General features: G+C 42.2%; 1 protein-coding gene across 2 annotated transcripts in view; it reads left to right on the forward strand.

Annotated features, from left to right (window-relative positions):
• Positions 1 to 26,286, forward strand: part of LOC129724488 (knirps-related protein) — an 86,158-nt gene that overhangs the window by 39,317 nt on the left and 20,555 nt on the right. The gene's annotated exons all lie outside the window — the stretch shown is intronic.

Raw genomic sequence — 26,286 nt, forward strand, 5'->3', positions numbered from 1 at the left:
CCCCACTTTTCACAGCCCATTTGCCCGCTCGGCAGTGTCGTGACGGTTGCATTTAGCACCGAACCCGGATCTCCTTGCTCAGTGAGCGGACTCTGCCTACAAACCAAAAGGCTAATCAATCGTGCTGCCCCGACCGCCAGCCATCATCAAAACAGGTGTGAAACACTCTCAGAATATCACTTCCTATGACCGAAGGTATTTGTTGCGCGATGAATAATCCCTGCTGCTGCTGCTGCCGAAAAGCAATGCTCCAACAATGACGTAACTCGAGCTGACCGGTGTACGAGGCTCCATTAAAAGCGATTTCCAGCAGATTTTATTGACGAAACTGGTTCCCCCGCGACGTTCGTGGAAAGAATGTTTGGAGGAAATAAATCAATCTAATGAGGGTTGGAAACGAAGCCATGCCGGACCCGTTTATGGGTTCCTGAAACAAATTATGGTTTTACTCTTTCCATTTTTTCGCCACCCGATAGATGGTTGATAATCGATCAGGTTGCTGATAATAAAAGTGACCCTTTCACGTTCTAAGCCGCTCGGAGAAGAAGCCCACGCGGCGGTTATAAAAATCGAATAAAAATCCACCTCTTTTACAGTGGATCGCGCTTCTGGCAGCCGGTCGAAAGCCGATCCTGCCCAGGATAGGCGGGGTCGCACCGATTCGGTTGTTAATTAAACTTAGCCGGTGTTGAGAAGGTGTTCAAAATATTGTGACGGTACTAGCCAGTAAGGCTCGGCAGACGTAGGCGCGCGAGAGATATCATAACCACATTTGTATTTACTAGCTTGATGTTCAGCAGGGGGAAGGGATTTGATGGAACGCAACGGTGAACAGACAGCCGTTACAAGGCAATAAAAATTAACCGAAAGCCTGCACGACGGTTGCAGCTGTCCGCACCGAGGTCGCAGAATCCGCAATGATACGGCCCCTGTCGAAGAGACAGACCAGTAAGGCACACAATCGCGCCTGCCGCTTAGACGCACAGACACACACACACACATTTTTCTTGTCACTTCGTCCAGCTTATCTGGGAGTTTATATCGGCTTCGAAGTCGTGGCTTCGTGGGTCACTTGGATTTGCCTTTGAGGGGGTGGAAGACCCGGGTGCGCGTCTAAGCGATCACGAACAGAGGAGAAAATAGTTTCAATTGATTTTTACGGCCGAATAGAGTACCCTACGGTTGCGACTTGGGAGCGGTCAGCCGTTACCTCATTAGTGCGAGGTTCTTCTTTCGGACCACAGCAGCATTGAAGTGTGTCTTATCTGCGCTTAAACTTTCATGGCGTCACTCCGTACGCTGATGTTGCAGTCGGTAGGTGATAATATTGCAGTTAATTGGTTTCCTTTTTGCGACCGGGTCGAACCCTACGCTGGGAGTGCGATATTGGCACGCACATAATCGGGACTGGCGCGGCTGAATGTTGGGGCTCCGCCATCAACACCTCACGGATGGACGGATGCCACTGGAAAGATGCCCATCAGAACCGGACCCATCAATGGCAACGGAACGAGATGGTGGAATGTCGCTTCATTTAGAAATTCCTGCGCGAAACGGGTTACGTCCAGCGGATCAGAGAAGATCTTTGTTGATCGCTGATACGGCCGAAGGTGACATGCGGCTCGACAGCCTCAGGACTAATACCTGAGGGTGGTGATGGGTTGAAGGAATTATTTTACATTCAATGGCGCTGTGTAGAGGCGTGGCTGATGCGGAAAAACGGATGCAGGTCTGCTACTTTGTAGCAAGAAAAACGATGAAAATGATCACCAAAATTACAATAAAACATCTGTCTGTCACGATGACGCTTTACTACACCTTGTTCTCCGACTGACCTTGAACTTTTTGCGGTGCCACTGCGTTTCTGTTTATGGAGCTGTTCCGTCTTGCACTGGCCCGCATATAACGTTGCATGCAATCCAACGTGACGGTCAGTTTGAGACGATTTTTCCACCCGTTTGTTTTGGTTTTGTCGTTTTCCGCCCGCTCGCGATTGTTTGCCACGCTCTCGTTAATATTCCCCCTGCCCGGCCACGAGAGCGGTGCGGTGCGCGCGAGTCCTACGGGTCTATAATTTATGTTAACGATTACCGCGATTGCTGTAGACATTCGCTCAAGTTCGCCACCGGCAACGCCGGTCGGCGGCTTGTGCTTCTAAATAGCGCAAACAGACCTCGACGCGTAGTAATTTGTACTGCGGTGAATTTCAATGCGCAGGAGGACACCCGAATCACGCACCGCTCGTCATGTTAGCACAGTACAAAGATACAAATGAAACCCAACGATTTATTTTCGGCCCTTGCACCAAATTTACACTTATTTTCAAAGGTGTACACCACCACCAATTGACATTCATTTTTCGGCCCAAAATCTCCACGAGCGTGAAAACTGTTTTGGACGCCCTCCACAACAACCGCGATAGCATTTCGGGCGTGCCTTCCAGTGCAAAGTGCCCAATTGACCGGAATGCGATTGCGCGACTGCATATTATTTATTAAAATTGAAAACTCACCTTACGTAATGTGGGCCAAAGTCGTACCTGAGCTTTTGCGGAGCTCAGTCGGGCTGGCCGTCTAATTGAAATGACATCGATTTTTGAAACGCGCACAACACGTCGGCCCCTTAGTCCTGGTTGGGTTTTTGAGTGGCAAACACACTAGTGGCACCAGTGCGAGTGCAACTCCGACAGGGACAAACCTTCGGCGTCGATAATTTATTTCGCTATTACGCCTGATGAAGAAGATGTGCACTGCCATCGCCTACGGCTTGAACCCGAGATCACTGTTGAAGAGAGAGAAGAAAAAAACCAGTCAAATACAGTTCGGTTTGGTCTCTAATTTTCAATTACCGGTAAATCACCTGAACATAAAATTAAGATTAATACACCTTTGACTACATGTTTCGTTTCGCACGGTTTCGAGCTTCAGCTTCAGTAATTATTTAAAGGTTTTGTACCGGCGGCGGCGTCTCGTTAGCGCGCACTCGACAGCGCCAAAGTTCTGGAATGATTAGGTAAGAATTGAAGCACTCGAGAATTTTTGCAGCCGCGCTGAGTAGTTTATCGGTAACTGAAGAGGGAAGTGATTTACATAGCAGCACAAAAGAAGCGGACAGAAGCCGCTCCGTACTGGGGACGGCACCTGGCGCGGTTCCGGACGCTTGGTCACTTGATTTGGCGTGGATCTGATTCTAGATGGAGTGCCATGAAGTGGGTGACCTTGGCCGGAGTGTCGGCGGTGGTTTACTTATCCCGGCCGCGAGTGGTTGTAGATTGTGAAGACTCGACGGTGGAATTTGATGCTTCTAATGAGATGAAATGGTACAGTTTTACCGCAGTTCTTCAGCGGTGAGTTGTTCTGTTTTATGTGTTTTATTTTCCCATGAATTGGCATGAGTTTAGACAACTTTGCAAGGTGCTCAGAGGTACTCGGGTTTTTTTTCCGTGAAATCGGTCTGCTGAAGATTGATTTATTGCAAAGCAAATGAGTTCGCAAATAGCTATTAATATAACGAATGACGTTATTACAACGATATTTTTTATCAACCCTAGAAAGATAGTCTGCGTCAATTTGACTCCTTGCTTTTAGTGCCATTGCCCTCTTCTTTATCAAATAGTGCGAATCCTTTCTCATTTTTCCGCAAACTGAATTTCGGTATTTGTTATGTATTGATATGTTAACACCACAATAACCACTCATTATTAAAAGTTAAACAAAAACTAGCATTTAAAATGAGTTAAGATTCATACATCATTTTAACGCCAGAATAAGATTATCCTTCCAGGGTTAAAAATAATTAACTCGCATTAGAAATACTTTTTTGCTTTCGTGGTGATGGCCACAATAAATGTAACCTGCAATTCAAGTAAAACAATGACTGTCCAAACAGTGGGCGATTTCTATAAAACAAACTACAAACATAATTCAAAATCTCATTCTGTATCGATGTGCCGTTACCGTCGTTACAATTCCAACCTCGCCATTTTAATCGACCTTGGCTGATTGACAGTTCTCGCTGAACATGTGAAAAGGGCCCATGTGCCATATGTAAACAAGCCACAATTTCACGTTTTTCAATGAATACAAGCTTATTCTACTCGTACAAATAAGATTTTTTGATAAAGAGTGAATTCTTTTATCAATAAATCTTATTGGTAAGAGCAGATTTCGCTTGTATTGATCAAAAAACGAGAAAATTTGGCTGGTTTACATATGGCACATGGGCCCTTTTCACATGTTTGGCGAGAGTTTAGCGCTAGACATGAAGCGCTGAACCAGTGCGCCCAGTTTGCAATAGACTCTGTGATATTTTTCATGCAGCTTTGTTATTTAAAAAGAATCTCATAACAGTTCCATTTAAAACATTAAAGCGTTTTCTGGGAAATTTCTAATCAAAATAAAAGAAAAAAATTATATCCAAAGGATGCTTTAATATACCTACTTGATATTAACCAAATGATTAAATTGATTGAATCGTTTTATGTTATTGGAATTCTATATTAGTTTCGCACTTTTTTGACAACAGTACGATCATATAGAGTAGATAAATCTTACTAATGCAATCTTGCTCACTCGGCCGTATAAATCAATTTGTTTTCAACTATGAAATCAGCTGTTACTCAGTTTAAAAAGTATATTATTTTTCATGGGTTTTTTTTTATTTTGGGCATTGCTAGAGTCTGCTTTAGATGTAAAAAATAACAAAATTTTCAAATTTATGCCACAATTCTGAAACCCAAACTTTTGAGCAAATATTTAGGTTTATTTTTAGTTTCCTGGAATAACAAAACTTTTATACTTTTAAGATGGAATAGACGTTGGAGGTTTGCCAAGAATCATAGATAGTTTCGGAGTAAAATTTATTGAAAAAAAAACAATATTTTTGTGGACATAAGGGAAAGTAGTTTCTTTTTGTGTTTGCAGACAAGAATCTTTTCTTGCAATATTAGCCTTCAGAACAGAATATTAATTTCCTACTCAAAATATACTGCCGTTCTACGCATAGTTGTCCCATGTTAATAGAACACTCAATAGAAACTGGAACAACTATGCGTAGAACAGCAGTATAGCTTAAGGTTGAATTAGTCTCAAAACGATACAAGAATTTTTGCCAATCAACCCAAGAACAATTGGACTCGAAGTTTGTTAAATTAAAAATTGTTTAGTGGTCCAATGAGAAAATTATACTAGACAACAATTGACATTAATCAAAATAGTAAGCGGTTGACCCTGAGAGAAAAATAGACAACAGACTATGGGACTCCTGCATTTGAACATCCATCATTTCACATCATTTTTTTAGACAAACTTGATATACTTTTAAGACTGTTTTCCTCACAATGTTAGCATAAAATGAACATTCTTTACGTCAATTACATTGCTTCGGGAAAAAAATTTCATGCAGCATCTAGTAATTATATCAATATGTGAACCAAACTGCGAACGTAAATACACAACTACAGGAAAACAATAATTGTATATGAAAACAGGTTGATTAAAAACGAAGCCAATTTTTATAGGGTTAATCAACTTAGTCAGTTTTTTCTCAATCCGATAGTTTCGGTGAAATAAAGTCAATAAAGAGCCAATTGAGAAAGGCCTATTTTTAAAAAAATATCCATCTTGTTACATTATTTTCTCTAAGGGGGATGATGTAGTTTGGGAATACCAAACCTACAGGCAGCAAATATTAATTACACCTGGAGAAGCACACCCTCTGTGTCTCTGTTCTCGGTCCCGCAACCCGTTACCACTTTTTACCTCACACCAAAGATAACTAGAACAAGATACCTAACTTCCATATTTTTCATACATTTTGAATACGACCGATTTTCGACGGTTAGATGACTTAAATTCTCATAAAATTGTCACTATTAGCAATACTGATTTATCGTGCATAGTCCGTCATCGATCGTTGAGCTGTTCAAGATTGTATATGAAAAAGGTGTAGCAGTTTGGTCAGCTCGACGCTTCAGATAACATGCAGATTAATGATATTGTCATTTTTTGCACTTAATGCTATTGCCATATTTCTTGCACTTCAAAGTACGAAAGAAAAGTGTGAAATTGGCTGTCAGAGTGGGAGTTTATATTGAGGGGTTATATTTATTTTCAGGTCCCATTCCACCAACACATAAAGTTTGATATGTCGCAAGCCAGGTTTCAGCACCATTGTGCATATGGTCAGGTTCACCGAGGCATCCGATTTTTGCTTTATTAACCTCGGCAAGGGTGGGAAACTTTGCTGTAGAGCGTGCTCAAAGCGGTTATCAGGAATTTCTGATGGTACGCTCAATTTTAAATGATGCGCCGATTATTCTTGATTCTTCCGGAAAGTTTTATGTTTGAGAGCTAAACATTCGTACACATTATTAACATTTTTCGGATGGCAGCACCGTACAGTCGTTCACATGGATACTGAAAAAATTATTTCACCTTTCAGCAGTCATGTTTTGGCCTTGTCGTCAGTACTAAGTAAAATAATTCAATGTCTACAAATGTCAAAGAATGCATTTATGGATGTCACCCCAGCTGTCTCATTTGTGAAATAGTATCAGATGGGCTAAATAGAAGAAAAAAAATGAGTATGATTACTCGTTCTGAGCTCGACCCAACTGGACTCAATGTTTGTTGATTTAAACACTGTTTGAAGGTCCAACAATTTATAATAATCAAAAATAGAAAGCGATTTGCCCTAAAGGAAAAATAAAAATGCAGTAAAAGAATGATACAAATACCTATTGGCAACTTAACGCAAAACTAATAAAGACTATGCGACTCCTGCATTTGAACATTGGAACTAGGACAATAATGACACATTAGATTTTTAGACAAAAAGTACTGCTGTGGTAGCTGTCAGTCGAACAGTGATTTTATTTTCCTATAGACCATTGCAGCAAATCTTTTTATTCTCACTTATTCAAATGGTACTCAATTGATAGTTATTCTTAGTGTACCGACACCTCACACATAACGTTTAAAAGGTATTTTTGACACTACATCTACATCACCCGAAGGTAAACAAAGATACCAGTACCTGTCAAACGCGGATGCGTGACGTCACCGTGCGATGGTCTAGACATTTTACTTAAAGACGCTTTTCTCTGGCTCTTTTTCTCGATTTTACGCAGGGTTGCAACTAAGTTTTCAATAAGATCTGGCAAAATGCAAATGAAAAAATAATATAGTAGTTGTTTCGTGGTAACAAAGACTTTTTTCCGGATGAAATTCTCAAGGTATGGTAACCAAAACTGCAAAATATTGTACATAACTTGAAATGATGCCTTTTCTGTGAGACAATACGAGTCAAAAACCACACTGAGTTTTGTTTTAATCAATTTCGGGCAGATTTTAAATCTAATCTGTTTACGTGGCACGCAATCCGAAATCTGGCAAAATCAAGATTTATCTGGCATAATGGCAACACTGATTAGACGTCAAAAAGCTGTCAGGTAGCTGAAAGGTATTGCTAGCAGGTACAATTAAGGATATATATTTATATTCACACGTTTTTCATGTTCTATTGCTAAACAATAAGTTGGTTGGTCAGACGAAACAATGATCAATCGCGGTGAAAGTATATAATATTTTTACAGCTTTGCAGTTTTTGTGATGCCTTTATCATTCCCTAGGACTGTCATCGTCACCACTGGTTATACGAGTTGAATAAAAAAGTTAGTCAACATTGCGCTTTGAGAAGAGATCTGGCACCTCTGACATGTAAAACCTTGTAGCCAAATTGGCGGTTTTTTCATCGCTTATCTCTCTCTCTCTCTGAGTACTGCCAGTCTATGTGAGACAAACTGTTGCTGCAATGCAAGTCAACGAGATATACAGGTGTGGAAGATAAGATGTTTGTTTGTGTTAGTAGTGAAAAATAGACAAATAAAACGTGTAGTCCACTGTTTAATAGCGGAGGAAGGCATTTTTAGCCGGAACCTTCCAAAATTTTTGAGAACAATCTACCGAAAATTGTTTGTTTCACATTGTTTTGGAGCTTTACGTCATCACTGTTAACAAACAAAAGTCCTTTGTTTTGGATTGAACGTTTTATGAACTTTGTGCAAGACAAATTGGCATGTCCAGATATGTTCCAACCCGTGTCGGATAGCCCCAAACTTCGTATAGTAAGAAGAATAAAATTTTGTCATAGAACAGAACTTACCAGATTACTTAGTTATCTCCTGTAATGTTCCTATTTTAATATCATTTCCATAGCAGAGCGTAATGAAAATTTCTCACGCTAAAAATTCGTGCGGCACAATGAACGGAGCTCAAGATCACATTTTCAACACTTGCGCCATCAACATTAGTGGCGGCTTCAGGAAACTCTCATCGTGACATGGGTTTGGGATTAAGATGCTTTGGCTGTTAGTCATATAAAGGCCATAATTTAAAAATTTACTTCAATACGTATGGTATCAAAATAAAAAACTTGTTGCGCATTCTGGTCGCGAGTTAACGATTTTTTGGAACATTGATTCCTACTTTTTTCAGTTTTCGAACTGAATATTATTCAAAATATGAATTTGAAGAAACGAGGAGGATTAGGTTTTCCTTTCATCCGAATGTGAGCTTATGCAGGAGCAAATGCAAATTCCCGTTCCAGTTTCAGATCTAATCCAAACTGGGACAAAGAATTTGCATATGCTCACATATGAATGAAATGAAAACCTAATGCAGTAATCAGTGCATTTAATTTGAATAAGAGCTTTTACATTTTTTATTAACTATTTTAATATGGAATGAGATCATCGAAGTCCCCACATAAAGTTTGATATTGTATCAAATATAAATTGTCTGAACAAAAAAAATGACAAGTTTTATGACCAATTCGATAGGTGACCCACACACTAACAGACGTAACACTGGAACCTAGCTCCATCGCCACAAAAAACGATTATTTCAAATTTCCAATCGAATTGAAGTCATCGCGCGATAACTCCATCTGGGGCGCTGCAATTTCGTACATATTTTGTGGTTCCCAATTCGACACATACACGTACGCTGGCGCTGGTATCGGAAAACAAGACACAGCGCCAACACGGCAGTAGGTGATGCTAGTGTTACTAACGTAAAGTATTTGTATTATCTGAACGATGATTTTATTGAAAATTTGTTCGAAGTGTTATGTCTGTGAGTTTGTGGGAGACCTTCACATCTAAACAACGGCTAGGAGTTCCTTTCTAGAACCCATAAAACTTTTTAATCAATGGTCGGAGCGCTTGATGTTTTTCTATATTTATTTTTTTTCATGGACAATTTCCATATTTGAACGTGCTTAGGAAGAATAAAAACCGGAAATATATTGCACCATATTTAAATATCTTGATCCTCTTTTTTTTAAATGTCACTCAGATTATGTGAAACAAAATTTTCAGTTTCAAATTTTCAAGTATCAAAAAGACTAATTCGAGAAACGATCTTTAAAGCTTGTGGAGCTGTTGATTAAATAATTAAAAAGTTAAGTTGCAAAATGTGACAAGCGACTTATTTTATAGATAGAGCTGTTAATTTTTTTTTATTGACGATTTTTTCGAAACATTGTTTTGTTAGCAAAACCGATATTGGTTGATACTTTATTTTATGCAATCCCCGCAAAAAGTTGCAGTTTAACCCATCATTGCCCTAGTGCCCTATGCCGCTGCAATTATTCCGTTCGATGCAAATGCAACACTGCCTGACAGTCGGTTTCGATTTCGTATTCCCGCGTCGTCTAACCGTACGGCGGGCAGCCAGTGCACAGTTTCAGTGCCATTTAAATATTCTCGCGCAATCGTGCACGCCCTCGCTCTTGCAACGCTCTATTTACTATCGTCTTATTAGCCTACGCTCTGCTGCCGCTGCCATATCAAATCGTGTTCTATTCGATGTTCTTCTACGACTAATTTCGTCCTCCGGTTGCCACCTCCGGCCAGCAGCCGTCTTTAGCAGCTGGAGGAAACAAGTGTCTCCTCTAGCCGTCGTTTTGCTTTTCTGCAAATCAAAAATGACTCAATCCGAGTGACGTAAAACCCGCGCAGCAGGTCTACGTTCCTGACCTAGCCAAACAGTCTCCGCAAGTCTCCGGATCGAAATGACGCCGGAGAGCGCCGTCTACTTAACGAGATGGAAAGAAACAATTAAACCGCATGGAAACAATTTAAACTGTATCAAGGTGAAGCCGGTCGGTCGGTTGCCGTGAGGTAACTGAAAGCGAAACTTTCCCGCCACCGCACCGCACCGGCTGAACGGGAGCAAAACAAACCTCTGGCTGACCGCTCGCTGCTAGTATGGGGAGAGCGCCGAAACGAAACAAGTGCACACACAATGTGGATTGAATTTAAAAACAATAGAGCGTGGTTGTTGTGTGCGGTCTCGACGCGCGGTGACCGTGCGCAAACGCGTGCCTCGCCGTGCCCGGCGGTAAACGGTTTCAATGTTAGCACTAGGAAGACGCCCGCCGCGGTCGCAGGGGTAGTGACAAAACGCGCACTCGTGGATTTGTCGCAACATTGTTTCCATGCTAATTGACAAATTGATACTTTTGCTATGCATTATATTTCATTGGTTTGCTCCATCGCTAGTTTCAATTTGTTTCAGCTTATTGCGCCAGCAAGTTAGCGGTGGCGTTCTTGGTACTCGCTGGCTGCTGTTGGGTTTTAATATTTTAATCATCAGCAGGACTAATTGTTGCTGACTGATTGAAATCGGTCTGCGCTGGCAGAAATCTATGCGCGAGGAAAACGAGGTTGCCTCAGGTTCGCTGATTGAAGTCTTTTGTCGTTGAAAGCGCGTCGATTCGACACGCGGCGCGCGCCACCGCTTGGAATGACACCCGGTTGACAGAAGTGTTGCCATGGCATTGCCCAAGAACGTGAACGGACAGCAGCAGCAAGACAAAGCGAGGAATGTGTCGCACAGGGATCATCAATCTTATCGATTTATGAAGGTTCGTCGCTTTACGTTCGAAGAGCGAGCAAATCAGTGGATTCTCTTTTTCGAGTTAAAAGTGAAGCAAGTAGTAAAACCAAACACCATGAATCGATTGAAGTTCAACCCGTTTTTTTGCACCGGCTCCGGTGCCCGGGAAACCGGGTGCGAAGGCAATTGCTGGCTAATCTGTGTAGACATTAGAGCATTAATTATGCAATTAACATGCTATTGTTGAATATAAATCGAAGCGACAAAACGAAAGTGAAATAGCTGTAGAAAAGAAAACAAGCAGTAGCATAAAAATAATACCTTCGGCACTCCCTGTCTCTAGTAGCTAGGCCCGGGCAGTCGCATCATGCCGGTTCGGGCTAGGGAAGAATGTGAGCTTTAATTAAATAATTGAACCGATTTGAGCACGATCGTCACGCTTCGGCGAGCGCGAAGAAGTTTGATCTAATTTAGCACCGATTGTCTAGCGCCGCCAACTGCGATTGTCTGTCTGACTGACTGAGTGACTGACTGACGGAGCTTGACTGACTGTGAGGTCTCCGAGGCATTTTGCCACCCAGCGGCAGGATCGGCCGGGAGGTCTCATAAATCGCTAGCTCACCGCATCGTCGTCAATAAACTCGATAAAATATTGATCCAAACCAAACTCGTCAGCAGAATGCGGGAAAGTTAATCTAGTTCAATTTCGTGCCACAATAGAGACTGCAGACGGAACTGATTTACTGGCTAGGAGCATTCATCATTCTGGAGCCGGAGACTGCTGTCGCCAGGGCCCTTAAATGCCATCCCGCGAGGGCAGCCTCGGCAGATTGAAGCGATACACTCATCTTCAGTGGTATTGTTCGCTACTGACTGACTGACATGCTAGCACAGCTGCCAGCAGGAGGGGAGGAAGGAGAAGCGCGGAGTGTCCCTTTTGCGTCGCCATCACCGTCATCATAGTCTAGAAAGCTCAAGCGTGGCTGACGCAAATAAATCTTTTTACATCATTTCTGCTCGATCTCGAAGTAATTGCGATCTCTTTTTTCTGCTCTGTGCCATTGTTCCGAATTGGAGGTACAATATTTCAACCGAGGTGATCCGAACCAGGTACTTCCATTGATCATGTCTTCCCAGCTTGTAGTTTGTAGCAATGTAGCTATCGGAATACCGGTGCTAATCAGGTTGGGTCGTGTGAGTCCCACTGATTAGGTCAAAACAGTTCTCTAGTGCGGCCTACAGTCGAAGCAATTAAGCCCTCCTCTAGCCTCACTCGTTCCTCACCACCAGCAAAACAAACTGCTCCGAATAGACTGCTGTGTAGGAACTTGAATTCCATTAGAGGTTGCCCTCCAAGCTAGCAGTCGATATTTACCCTTCCATTCTTTCAATAACCGTTCTAATCTAAATAAATTGAAGAGTAATGGATTTCAAACAAAGAGCAAAGTGCATTAAGACAAACATTAGAATGCTCTGCGTTCTCCGTGCGCGAAGCTTGTTTGCTTAGCTGGCCACAAACCGGGCGGTGGAGTCTGTGATGCCCATCACCGATGAAAGGTCCTAATGCACATCTCCTGGGCTAGTCTAGTGATTTGTGCTTCTACTGCTGCAGCGGGGAGCGACAACGCAGCGATGCATTTATGTGACTCCGTTTGAAGATGACCGCTGAGCAGTTCGAATGTGTTAAAATGTTTCGTACTTCCTGATGAATATACGGCTTATAATGTTCATTGTTTGCGACCGCTGAGATGAGAGTGAACAGTTAGCTCTTTGATACAGTTAAAGTGCCATTCCGCAACGGCCGAAGCCAACGGAAATGAATGCAGGTTTCGTTTATCTACAGTAATTACTAGAGACAACAACTTTTGAGAAGGTGACTCCTGTGAGATCTTTCCTTGACAACACCACGTTCCCGGCTTAGTAACACGGCCTGACCGTGTTGGTGTTAATTAATCAATCGATCGCATCGCCTTCCGGTAGCGCTCGGACCCCGTGTCGCTTCGAGTCTTGTCGAAACAATTAGAATGTTGTATTTGCAGTAGCTACTGGTTGTCGATGGCCTCCCCCCGTGTTTGCCAGGAAGCTGAACCCCGACCAAAGACCACAGTTTAATTAGCATGGTTTGGAACTCCTGTTGCTACCCTCCATCAATATCGCCACCGCGCACGGCGCCCCCTCCCCACACAGAATCGCACACAAATTGATTAATCGATTAAGCCAGATTATGAAGCACTTCAATTAATTACCATCATCATCGGTGCTAATGAAAGTTTAATTTCCCTCCAAGTGCCTGAAAAGTGCCTTGGCCTGGTGGAAGCGCAGTAGCGCTGCTCTGTGCCATGAGCGACTTATCGAGAGAGCCCCCCCTAGCTAGGCGACCAGCAGTCGGGAAAAACTGTATGGCGCGAAGCCACCCGCTGTAGTGCATCACGGACCCGTAAAAGCCCGGCTGTGATCCATCCATAATTTATAATCCTGCCTGCCATCTTGGTGCGAGGGGCGGCAGGCAGAACCCGCCCGACTTTGCCAACGAGAGCATCGTTTAACCTTTTTGCCGCAGCTCCGAACGCGAACGCGAAAGTACTTCACATAATTATGATCTTTTTATGCGCTCACCCTGCCCTCTGTTGGTCTGTTTGGAAAGGCGAACGAGCGACCGGGCGATCGACGGTAATGCGCGCTTCCCCGTTCTCATGAGCGCGCATGTAAATCATTATTTAGATTAAAATAAATAAACATAAATAAGAATGGCCGAACGGAACGGAGAGACACGAGTGAAAAGAGGGAGATCCAGAGCGGCTGCTGCTGCGACCTGGCCGACATACCTGTTCCGAGAAAGAAGCTGTGGATAGTGGTAATCATGAAAAGCACCAGATCTAGCTGCACATTGCCTCGTCGTGAACCCCTTGCTGGTGGGTTCCGAGCAGGGGAAGGGACAGGTGGGCTGCCGCGCACGAACCGGCGAAAAGAAAGTAAAACAAACACGAACAGGTTATTCGTGAGTTACCTGGTTTAATTTTGCTGCTCCCGTGTGCGCGCCAAGCCAAGAGCCTTCTTACACCGGATGAAGATTCCCTGCGCCGGGTTGGGTGGATTCCTGCAGGGAAGGGGGATAAAGTGGCGGTAACTATTTTTCTGAGGTGACGACGGTGATGGTGATAGCAGACCGCGCCAGGTGATGAACTTTGAGCTTCGAATGGGGAAGAAGAAGAAGTTAACAGTTGACAACCCCGTTGTTACTGGGTGAATAATATGTTTGATTTTGAGATGGCGCCAGCAGTAGTGTTGGTCGATTTTGACATAACTAAAATGTGATGAACCAAGCTGAGACGTATAGTAAACAAACTGCTATGACATGTTAGTAATTTTATTGTGGCTCACTTGAATGCCAAATAACCGTCAAAAAATAATAAATAATATAAAGTGTTGCTTTACTTACGACGCAGAAGCGCATCGAGAGTTAACAACAGGTTACGGAAATGTTGCTTCATACAGTGCTGAGAAATATCACCACCTAGAAACTCAAACAGACTGATATCAAGCCAACCTTAGCGTCAAATATCTTTTCTACGCACAAACATAAACTGTAGCTAGACAACGGTCGCTAGACAGATCGAAGTGTTGATTTTCGATGAACACATTTGTTGGTATTCATTCCTCAGTCAAAGTTCACATTCGTTTATATATTGTCAAAGTTGAAATTCATTATCATCATCACGGAAATGAAAACGAATATCAGTGTCAGTAACTTGTACTGAATATTTGTATTACGTTGAGCTCAGATGCAATATTCAATATTAAATTCCCGGGATTCGACAAGCAACCGACTGACCTAGACCAGTTCATACATAATCACAGCAGCCATCATAGTATATAATTCATATAATTTATTTAAGTTATAACGTTTAATACGTTTATTCTAATAAATGATATTACTCATAAATAAGTTCAATCATAATCACAAATATTATTGTTCGAATTCATGAACAATTGATTCGCCAAAGCTACCTGTCTATTGGTGATGATTCTTGGTTTCTTCTGTGTAATTTCATCATCTTTGAATAAACCATGCTCATACGCTTCAAAAGAATGACTAGTACGGAAATGCCGGATGATATTCCCGATGTCCAAAACGACTTAGGAATGTTTGCATTCGCTCCCAACATCAATTTGACAACGCCTACGTGCAATCAGCAGTAAAGCAATTTCCTGTAGCTTCCCTAAAAGAAGCTTTTTAATGTTGAAGCACTTTTTACAACGTTGAAAACACATGGACGATAACCATACCTGCACAAAGCTTTCTAGTTTTGATAATATCGTTATCACGAGAAGAGCTTCCAGTTGGTATTGCTATCCATTTCAGATTATTTTCGAAATAAAAAAATGTAACTGCACTTCAAAAAATATCAGTACCTCGAATCGAAATTGATTTTTTTGCCTTTGAGTTTCATTTTCACGGTTGCTATTTTCGAATTGATAGTTGAACCGATCCGAATATCTTCTGTTTCGTTCTTGTTGGGTATTATATTCATTTTGAGACGTCAAGTAACGATGAACACTTTTGTTTACATCGCATATCGGTTAGTGAAACCGATGGTCATGGTAATATGTATCACCTACACGACGAAAAAGCTGAGTTTCAATGTTGTGAAACTCATTTGATAATTTTAACCACTGGCTTCATGTGAAATAATGTACCGTGATTGGTATTGTCGTATTGAAGACGGTAATTTTGATGTTGACTTCCGTGTGGGAAAATGCCACAAATCTCCGAAGACGCTAAATTGGAGGAATTGTTGGATGAGGACCTATGTCAAACGCTGGAACTTGCTTCGATATTTAGAAGTCACCCGCCAATCCATTTATGAGCGGTTGCATGCTTTGGGTCGGGTTTGCGCTTGCGAACTTGCTTCAGCGGCAAAAAAGGAAGGCTTCATCATCGCATCATTCTTCGTCGCATTGTGACAGGTGATGAAAAAGGGACTTATTTCAATAACCTAAAGAACCCAAAGTCATGAGGACAACAAGTAGGATAAGTTATTATTTGTCGGGAACAGGTCAGTGTTATTTATTACGAGCTGTTAAAACCGAACGGAATCATCACTGAGGAACGTTATAGACTGCAAATTATTCCAGAGATTCGAAAAAGTGATTTTACTGCATGACAACGCTCGGCCTAATTTTAGCAAAGTCGTTAAAACTTACATAGAAACGCTTCAATAGGAAGTCCTACTTCACTCGCCATGTTCCTTAGATATTGCACCCTCCGATGATCGCTTGTTCCTTTTGATGACCCGTGGTCTGGTTGATCAGCAGTTCTGACGACATCGAAAAATGGCTCGATTCCTGGATAGTTTCAAAGGACGAACATTTTTATCGTAGCGGTATAAATGCTTTGTGAGAAAGATGAGACTAAGTTGTAACTAGCGGTGGGTAATTTTTCGAATGATTTATAGTTAATTGCTTTAGTAGAATAAAGTTGCATTTTTATTAAAAAAACAGCGATAACTTCGCCGTGCATCTGATATATTCTTTTCAACCAAAAAGTTTATTCAAATTACATTTTATTCAGATATTTTATACTCACGAAAAAAAACACTGGCTAATACCCTTTAGTTTCCTACGATATTTGATCACTATTGTCTTTAACATTGAAATAGTTTGCTATACCAAAGATTGAGAGTTATACTAAGTATTGTTTTTTATCACTGTTGAAATAACGGAAAAATATTGAAATTGAATTCAGGTAAGGTATATCGATGATTTCCTTGGTACTTTATCGTCGTTCTTCTAAAGAAAGTCAAACTATTTTTTTTTAAGAAAACCAAATACTGATGAGAAAAAAAGCCCTGCCAGTAATAGAACTAAATTGAAAACTTGTTAAGTTATAACCTGTGACAAAGTCTGTAAATTGAAAGACTGTTTCTTGATATTCGGTAATCGATAGTCCAGTTAAATCGAGCCTAGACCTAGTAATCATACTCATTGATTTCGCTTTATCCTATTCATAAAGCATATCAAAAACAGTTTCACAAATGAGACAGCTGGGGCGATCTTTTACGATTTGTAGGCGTAATTATTATTTACTGCCTGTAGGTTTTGTATATTTTTATATTGATTCTAACGCTACATCATCCTCCTTGGAGAGAATAATGTAACAGGATGGATTTTTTTTAAATGGTCCTTCCTCAATGGTGTCGGTTGTTGTTTACCTTGTTTTTTTTTTTTAAGTTTCAAGTAACTTTTTCATTGTTTTACAATTTTTGAATTCTGGTTATAAAACTTTGCTTGGTTTTCGAACAACCGTTTTTATATGCACTCTTAATGGTTTTCCTGTTATATTTTTAAGTTCGCAATTTGATTCACAAATTGATATAACTTCGTATGGTACGAGATAAAATGACTCTAATTTACTTCTATTTTCGTTCACAAAAAAAAAATACTCTGCGGTCTTTTGACGCACTTCCGAGCTTTCTAGGGGCACCAAAATTTACAGGAAGGGTTAAAAAGCTGTAGTCTTTCCAGTTGTTGCTCTTGAGCAAAACCAGTGTTGGCCAGCGTAATGAAACAAAATTCGATTACTTACTAAAGAAGGGTAACAATTCAGAACAAATTAGCTTCTTAGACACTCGGAAACTGTTGAAATATCCTACTAGACAGGGCTCTACATTTTCGAAAAGAATCAATGAAACTGATATACTCGCGCTGTCATTTCGATTTGAACAGTTTCATTTTCCCTTGATTCCTTTCGGCTACTATCAGCGAATCACTTCTTTCTCTCTTTCCCTCTTTCTTTTTTTCCGATCCTTTCAAATGAAACTAATGACTATTTCAATCGACGGAGAGAGTGACGGAGGGAGAGACTCTTTCCTTTCCTTCAGCATCTCAATTGAAATTAGCACTGCATCGCGTCGTGTTTGATGGTAGTTATATATATATATATTTTCAATTGAGATTCGTCATGTGAGAGTGATGGTGATAATCTCCACTTTCAATTGAAAAGCGTTTGTATCAATTTCAAGCCCTTCAGTTGTCAGAATCCAGCAAGAGCTTTCGACTGTGTGTCATGTGACTCACGAAGTGCTCGGAAATGATACAAAAGCTTTTCAATTGAAAGCGACGGGTTAAAGCGTCACTATAACCTGATAATTGTCAATTGAAAATGACTTTGTCAGGCTCTGCTACTAGAGACCGGACTCAAAAAACAATGCAACAGTTAAAAATGATCATCAAGAGTAGTTTAGGTCGGATATTTTTGAAATTCTCAGGGAATGAATAAACATATAAGTTTTTGTTTTACAAAGTTGGTTGATTACACGTTCTCTTGAAGGCTAATTGCCACCATCTTGAACTTAATGCTACCCACAAAATCATGTGCAACATTTACGCCATCATTCTAACGCCATTTCATTCTCTCTTGTTTTGAGTCCTGGTCTTTTTTTTTACGATCATTTCGTTTTTCGGAACTTGCCCTTCATATTCACACAGATTATTTTTTATTGGGGGAAATTCTGACGAGTTTGATGGATTTACCAACGGATCGTTGACTTCATACCATTCCATTACTGGTTTCACGCCATGACATGATGCCAGATATGGCCAAAACTAAGTGTCACCTTCGTGGGACCATAATGAGAGCAACTGGTGCTTCTGGAAGGATTCATCTTTGGAAATTTGGCCGTTGATGTTGCCTACCGTTATATACGGCTTAATGCAACCACAGATCACCTGCCACACCAAGAGAGACTGAAAATTGAGACCCAGCCTTTAGGTTTTGCATATAATTCTACAATAGTCTTTTGTCACGCTACACTATGCCCCTTGAAGAGAATAATGTAACAGGGTGGAATTTGTTTTCCAGCGGTCCTTTAACAATTGTCTCCACAATATTTTTTTGTTTATTGGTTGTTATTTACAATGGCAAATTTATCGACCTGCTTCTTCCGGAACTTTACCAGAACATCCAAGCAGGACTACTCGACGAAAAACTCTAGGCTAGGATCTACTCGGCGTCCGCTTTGATGTACGTCTTGTTGTCCATTGCCATGCATCTTAGCTGCACTAATCACTCGCGGTATAGCTTCCGGACACGGGAATTAACCACTTTATCCTTTCCGGACCACACAGTTCACACAATTGTGTAGGTGAAATGTGACGTAAAACCAAACCAAAATCAAACTAATTCTTATAAAAATACACTTATTTGGTCATTTATTTTATTTTTTTGTGACAGTTACGATATTAACACTGCACACTCAATTTATCTCGGCAGACTCCCCAACAGCTGATCGGTTATTTCCTCTGCAAATATCAGCAATTTATTTCGACAAATACTTTGCAAAAATATCGATCTACCGTAAATCAGTAAGAACTGACATTTTGTTCATCGAAGCTATTGAAAATTCTGCCGGAAACTGCCGAAACACTGGGTGGTAACGTGAAAGTGTTACCTATTATTTATGTCATTAAACTCAAACCAGTTTTTAATTCTCCTCGGAATCGATTTCAATAATATCTATAAGTAGTAAAATCACAGTGTACTCAGTAGAGTTCAAATCTTTCATCTTTTTGTATGAAAATGGCCCGTAGACGCTTTTCGAAGCCATCGCAAGCCGCACGCGCAATTTCATTCGGCATTTCGTCCCAAAGCTACACAGAACGTTTTTTAAGTGTGTCCAAACTCAAATACCTAACGTCGTCCAACTTTCTTGGCATGTATCCCCAGATACTAAAGTCTAGCGGGTTCAAATCCGTTCAAATTCTATGTTACCACCCTGTATATCGCTGAATTTATCTGCTGTTGAGTTATTGGCAATTAAATTTAAGTGTGTAGCGTTGTGAGCGATAAAACAATTAATTTGACGTTCAAAGAGAAATAGAAAGAAGATATTGTTTAAGTCACGTTCATCCTACACAGTTATGTGGGCTCTTTCCTCATTTTTAAGAAATGAACTCTGGCCCGCTTCATTGTTTACTGGATGAAGCAGACGGAACATTTGATCTTCTTGCGTGGCCATCCCGAATCGAAAGGTTTGAATTTTGATAAAAGTAAGCGCTCGTCACTCTTGCCTTCACGAGGACGATTGCCTTCGCTTTTAACTCGTCGCTGAACATCTGGGTCTCCTTGAACGATTTTACTACCTTAGGCACGGTCAAATGTCGATTCTCTACTGTTTCGTCAACCTGTGGGAATATTCTTTATCGGCGCCTAAATTTTATTGTAGAAGCACTTCTTACTTGGAATCCAACTCGATATCCACTTGATAGATTAAGATAGGATTTTGCACATGTAAATACTAGTTTATGCAATATTTTTTAAATGCTTACTCATGTAAAAAAGTAATGCATAAGGGAAAGTGTTGTTGTTTTTTTGAGTACATTCTTTATACATTGTTTGACTTGAAATCAAGGACTCGTTCCTTTCAGTTTTTTTGTATTAATATTTTTATTAAAACGATAATGCAATTGAATATGGTAAACTGAGGGCTTATAAATATAAAGTTGGCCAGGTGGAAAGAGCATGCAATTTTTTACAAACCAAACGATTAGTATAAATTTTCAAATGAACATAAAGCGTGTTTGTCGAGCTTAAAGCTATCGTTCATTAGAAGAACTTTGTAAATTTTTAGTGGTCCGCTCATAATTGACATGCATGTTGTTGATATTAAAAATAAATTAGCTGTTGCCAATACAAACAGGAGATCAATAACAATTCTCCCCCGGAGCTTATTTAATTTTGTTTGACGATGAATAAAACCGTCCTTACGGTTTATATTTACGGTTGCATCGCTTGTACGCAATCGACCATTCGCTTGATAGTTAGCCCATAAATAATCGTCATAGTTAGAACAACTCAACAACATTCGTACTACAACTTTGCTCACGAACCCATAGTCGAACCCTCTCAGCAGAGGACACTTAAAATCATTCTTTTAGTCTTCCATATCTCCCATCTTCATCCCTACACACAAACACACTCGCGACCCGTTCCTGGTGAGTATTGGTTAGCAACGAACACAAAGCTCATCAACCCCAATAAAACTTTTTATGGAAATTACTCTCAGCTTCCCGAAGACTGTTCCACTGTGCCCCCCTCACCCTCTTCGTCATCAGTGGCGCACACGTTTATAATTGCACTTTTATTGGGCAGTAATTCCACATATTCACCCAATAAAATCAGCATCAGAATGGCAACACGTACGCCGTAGTCCCCGCGGATCCCGGCGCAGTAGAATGAGATCACCGATCGCGACGACTCCTCCACGCTGAGGCTCGCTTGCTCGTCATCGTCGCCGTCGTTGTTGCGATTTTGAGTGTCCGTGTGCTGCAACGTAGAGTTGAAATAAAATGCAACTTTTTTTTGATTTATTTCCTCGTTCGTTCCCGACCGCGGCGACGATGATCGTCTCCGCTGCTAAGCCCGGGTGTAATTATTATGAAGAAATCGCCACATTCATTAGGCAGTGTATTGCAAGCAAGTATATGATCTTAAAAAGTCAGAATAAAGAGATTCTGCTCGTTGTGGGATTCCCGGTTGTAGACGGATGTGTGCGCGTGTGTGTGAACAAAATGATACAAACTGTAAGCTAGTAATAATTACGCGAAATGCCGTGCCGTACCGTTCGCGTGAATCCGCCCCGGGGAGAACCGAAGAAAGATCTAATCGCACACTCCAGTTCCTATTTCGTGAGAAGCTATCATCATAGAAATCGTGTTTATTTCTTCATTACTGTGTCATTATTCGAGCAGTGAGCCCACCCCCCGTGCTTCGGTTCCGCTGCATCGTAAGTGAGCTCGTGTGAGAAGATTCGATGCGGATACGATCTCTTCGCTCGCTCGCTCGCTCGCTCGCTCGCTGGCCTAGTCGTTTAATAGTTTAATTTTCCATATCGTCCCGCCAATGAGTTGTTCACTTAACTCGTTATTTTTGTCTCCAGGCTCGATCTCACCCAAGCAATTGTTGTCAACGTTATTGTCGTTGTCGTTACGAGCACCGGATGCGATAAGTGCATCTTCCAGCTTCAGGGTACGTGGAGAGGGGGCTGGCCCAGTTCGACACGCCGCTTTTGCCGGCGATAGAGCAATCTCGATACGCTAAGCGATTGTTGCGGAACGTTCTAGCGCGTGTCCTTTGCCGCGGAAAACCAGCAGAACAATAGCTAATGTCAGCGTTTCACCTTTAATGAAATTTCCCAGCGCAGTATCGCACACACTGATCGACTTCCTCTGCCAAAGCGAGGAAAAACTGTTCGAACACTTGTACTGACATTTGTACCGCCACAGATTGACAACAGTTCGATTAGATGGTTATCGAGCGCGCCACTGGACAGAGTGGAGCACAGCGCGAAAACGACACTTTCGATTCCACGCTTCGGGCCACGTCTCGACGGCGGAAATCCCACGCTTTCGATGGTCTGCGGCTTCGGTGAGTTCAAGATCAGCTGCCCGGGCCCGGCGTTGTAATTGTACCTTTGAATAGAGCAAAACTTTTCGCGCATCTGTTTCCGTCCGTCCGTTCGTCCGGACCCCAGCAATCCGCTAAACAAACAATCCCGAAAATGACTCATCAAATTTGATTCAACATTGTTACCTTCACCCCGACGGGGACGGCCGTACAAATCAGCACCCGAATGGAACCGGAGCGAAATCAGATTATGGTAACGATGCTAAATTCCCGCTTGACAAATTGTCGGTAATCTTTTATATTCCATGAAATCCGATTTGGATCATCACTCCACTCCGCCCGTTTGTGTCCCGTGGGCTTTCAGCCCTAACCGGTAGGTTAGACACGCAAGGGGAGAACCAGGCCGGATAATCATTTTCTCATCCATTTTCTGTGCTGCCGGCCGAGCACCATCATGTCCGCACCGTACCGAATGCGACTCGGGGCAACAGGGGTTTTCGGTGTGTGAAGTCGGCCAGTCATTGCTGCTCTTTTATGATTGATCTGAATTCGTTCAATCGCTCACTCGCTCGTTCGGGGGATCGCTATCGGAAACCGACCGATGATGCTGAAAATATTAATCATTTGTCATCGTTGCAGTCAGCCCGGGATTGTTGTCCGGGCCTGTCACGGCGAAGAGGGCTTTTCCAGGGGGTTGAATCAAAGAACTCCCCGGAGAGCGTTTATTCAACGGAATCGAAGCTGCAATGTTTAAAAACAGCCACTCATTCTTTAATCGAACTATTCTCATGCATCAACGATGTGTGATCATTCCTCGGTCAAATTTAAATAATAAATGTCGACTCGCGAGAGTGTAATTTACATACGGGTTGCTATAAAATCTCAGCTCTGTCATATTTTTTTCGACTAAACAAACTCATATTTTCTTTTTGTTTTTTTTTTTTTTTTTGCAATGCAAATCGGCCACCGCCGCCGGCTCCTAAATTCAAATTAAACAAAGTAAACACGGCTCAGCATGCATGTATCGGTTCCACTCGGCTGCGGCAAAAAACCAAGCCGCTGCCAGGCGGTCCGGCATTTCCGTCTTTATCAGATAAAGCTAATAAAAGTGGCAATTAAAATTCGCTTTTACAACACTTTACGCTGCCCGTCAGCCGGTCGCAACGGCTTCCGAAGTGTATTCCCGAACGTATTGATCCTGCCGTCGCGCGGCGGTCGTGGATGTGGAAGAACGGTCAGCGTAAGGATAAACTCTGTTCAAATATATTCAAATTCGCCCAACCGTGGCACATTAGCGAAATTCTGTTTTTTTTTTTGCTCGCGCGCGCTGACTGCACGGATTTCGCGGAATAAAAAATGCACTGGCACATATGCACGAAAATGAATTATTTAGCACGGTTTATGACTTTTCCCATAAATCGTTTATCACGCGGCCATGAGCTGCGACCGGCCTGGATCCGAGCGTCGAAACGATGAACGTCTCCAGAAGGTGTTCCGCGTATGATAAATAGCCATGGAGTGCTTCAGCAGCAGCAGCAGCAGCAGCAACCAGAGCCCGGGTAGAATAAAATTTAAATGCATTATGATAATGTGCCAAAAGTGCAATAAAAAGATGTTTCATTATAGGAGTGATTCTTTTTTTTCTGTGCTCGCGTCTGAAAGTCATGTAATCACGGTGCAAGCCCGACCAAACAAGACAACAATGAAACTACGGAGCAAATTGGCCCCGATCTTGGTCGGTTACGAAACCAATTGCACCAATGCGTGTGTTCGTGTGGGTAAGCACGGTTACGCCTGAATAATGCTCATTAAACTGTCAACATGGGAGGCGATTAACAGTGTACGATTCAGTGGCTAGTTTATGGCAAATCGAGTGACCTGCCCTGGCTCTTCGGAGCTCGAATACGGCGCGCCAGCAGTGGGTGGAGGCCAATGCTGTGCAATATCCTCGATCCAAGACTCCAATTACGACCGTTTATTTATCCGTAGAAATTCTATTAATAAAACTAGATTTCACTACTTTGTTGATGGCGGTGGGAGTACAAGACGTGATGATCCTCGGATGGTTTTTAACTGAAAGGGGGTTCGACTCACCGGTCGTAATGATAATTAATAAGACGTGAGGTTAACTGCGAAGCCTCTGATGCTCTATCTCCGCTGATGTGATGCAGGACGGGCTCAAATTAAGGCGTGTGTTGATGAGCACAGAAACAAGTACCAATTAATTGATTTGTTGCTGGCAATAGGCGGCACAGCGGGAGGTCACCCATCGAGGTGAATGTTTTTGCAATAAAGTGCATCCTAATGCATAATCTAATGAGGTGTGCACAGAATGAGGAAACCCTCGGTCTTAGAATGGGGCTTTATAGTGCAAACGACTTCACGATAAATTTACGGCGGCTCGAACTTGATTGAGTTTTATTACATTCTTCCCAAGCCGGAAAATATTCCTATTCCTGGAAAACGACCTCGCTGCTGAGGCTACTGTAGGTATGCGATTTTTACATTTGTTCCCTGCAGATTGGGATAAGCAAACCTTTCACTCTCTGGAACACAGAAACGAAACTCTTTTCCAACGAATTTCGTAGCTCATCACGACTCAATTAGGCCTATCTTGATCTGCACCATGCAACGGGAACTCGGTTGCTTCAGCCGGCAGCACACCTTCCCCGCGATCGGTACGTAGTTTCTACGTAGTGAAATTAATTGACTATCGGGCACATCATGGAAAACAACCGGCGCGGCCCGAACCGTTGCTGCGACGCAGACATTCGAAACAAGTTTATAAAATTGTAAACATAAAGCGGCCCCATGTATCCGCCGGGTTCAAACCACCGGCACCGATGCACCTGCAGCAGCAGCACTTGCACCAACAGTACCGCATCATTGAATTCTGTTTGGCAGATACGCCACCGACGCTCGGGCTGCTTGACAACCGCTGCTGACCGCGCTTTACTGCAACAACAACCGTCCAGGTCAGTCAGAGTTGAAAGTAATAAAAATGCAAGTATTTCTCCTCTCATCTTTCTCTCTCACTCCCTCCTCAGGCAGTCACCGACTGTTCGCCTTCTTGAGCGCAAAAAGCCCATAAAATCACAGTGACGAGCACGCTTCACCTGAGCTTGTGCCGATGGATTAAAAAAATGTTAAATTGAATTACAAATAATGACTGTGTATGTGTTTAATCGCCATCGCGCCATCTTTCCTCTTTCCGCACGTATCACGATAAGCGCACGTGACATCAAGCGGGTGGAAGGACAGCTTACCATAAAATCGAATTTGATAGACGTCTGCAGATTCTGTGTTTTTTTGCCCATTTTATACCGAACTAGGAGACAGTAGAAGTAGAGAAGATGCTCTTGCTGCTAGCTGGGAGCGTACGCTGGAGCAAATTGGGACAGAGAAAGTGATCATTATCACACATAACGCCATATCCAGCAGCAGTGTAGCAACAGCAGTCAGTTTCGGCCATCTTGGACAGTTTGCTGTCACAACCCTCCATAGAGAAACATCGAGGGATGGGATGGAACCAAGTCACTCATCCACTCGCTCACGCCGACGACGTTGTCATTCGTTGTCTAGCGATCACGCTAGTCGCGTACAATATTGAATATTATTACCGGCCTTAAATTATGGTAATAAATTACGAACCGTTTTGTTCGCGCGGCCATCTTCTCCCCGTGTTCGTATCGATACTTCGCGACATTTCGCTAAACGCTTGTGTTCTTCGCCACTTCACACTAATGAGTGGTCATTTTTCTCTGTCTCTTCCCCCACCACCGGCACACCGCTCGATCGTGGGCCTTTTAGCAAAACAAACTTGCCCATCCAACCAATTTAGAAAAAAAAACAGCGTCCTTAGAAGTCTCCACACAATCGTCACACGTCGCTCGGTTCGGCAAATTCATAATGCCAATGGTAGAAGAAGGGGGAAGTTTAATCTTTGGGGTTGCGCTTCGAGAGTAGCCGCGAATGCGGTGC

The sequence above is a fragment of the Wyeomyia smithii genome, chromosome 2 (genome assembly GCF_029784165.1).
Source record: "Wyeomyia smithii strain HCP4-BCI-WySm-NY-G18 chromosome 2, ASM2978416v1, whole genome shotgun sequence".
Lineage (NCBI taxonomy): Eukaryota > Metazoa > Arthropoda > Insecta > Diptera > Culicidae > Wyeomyia > Wyeomyia smithii.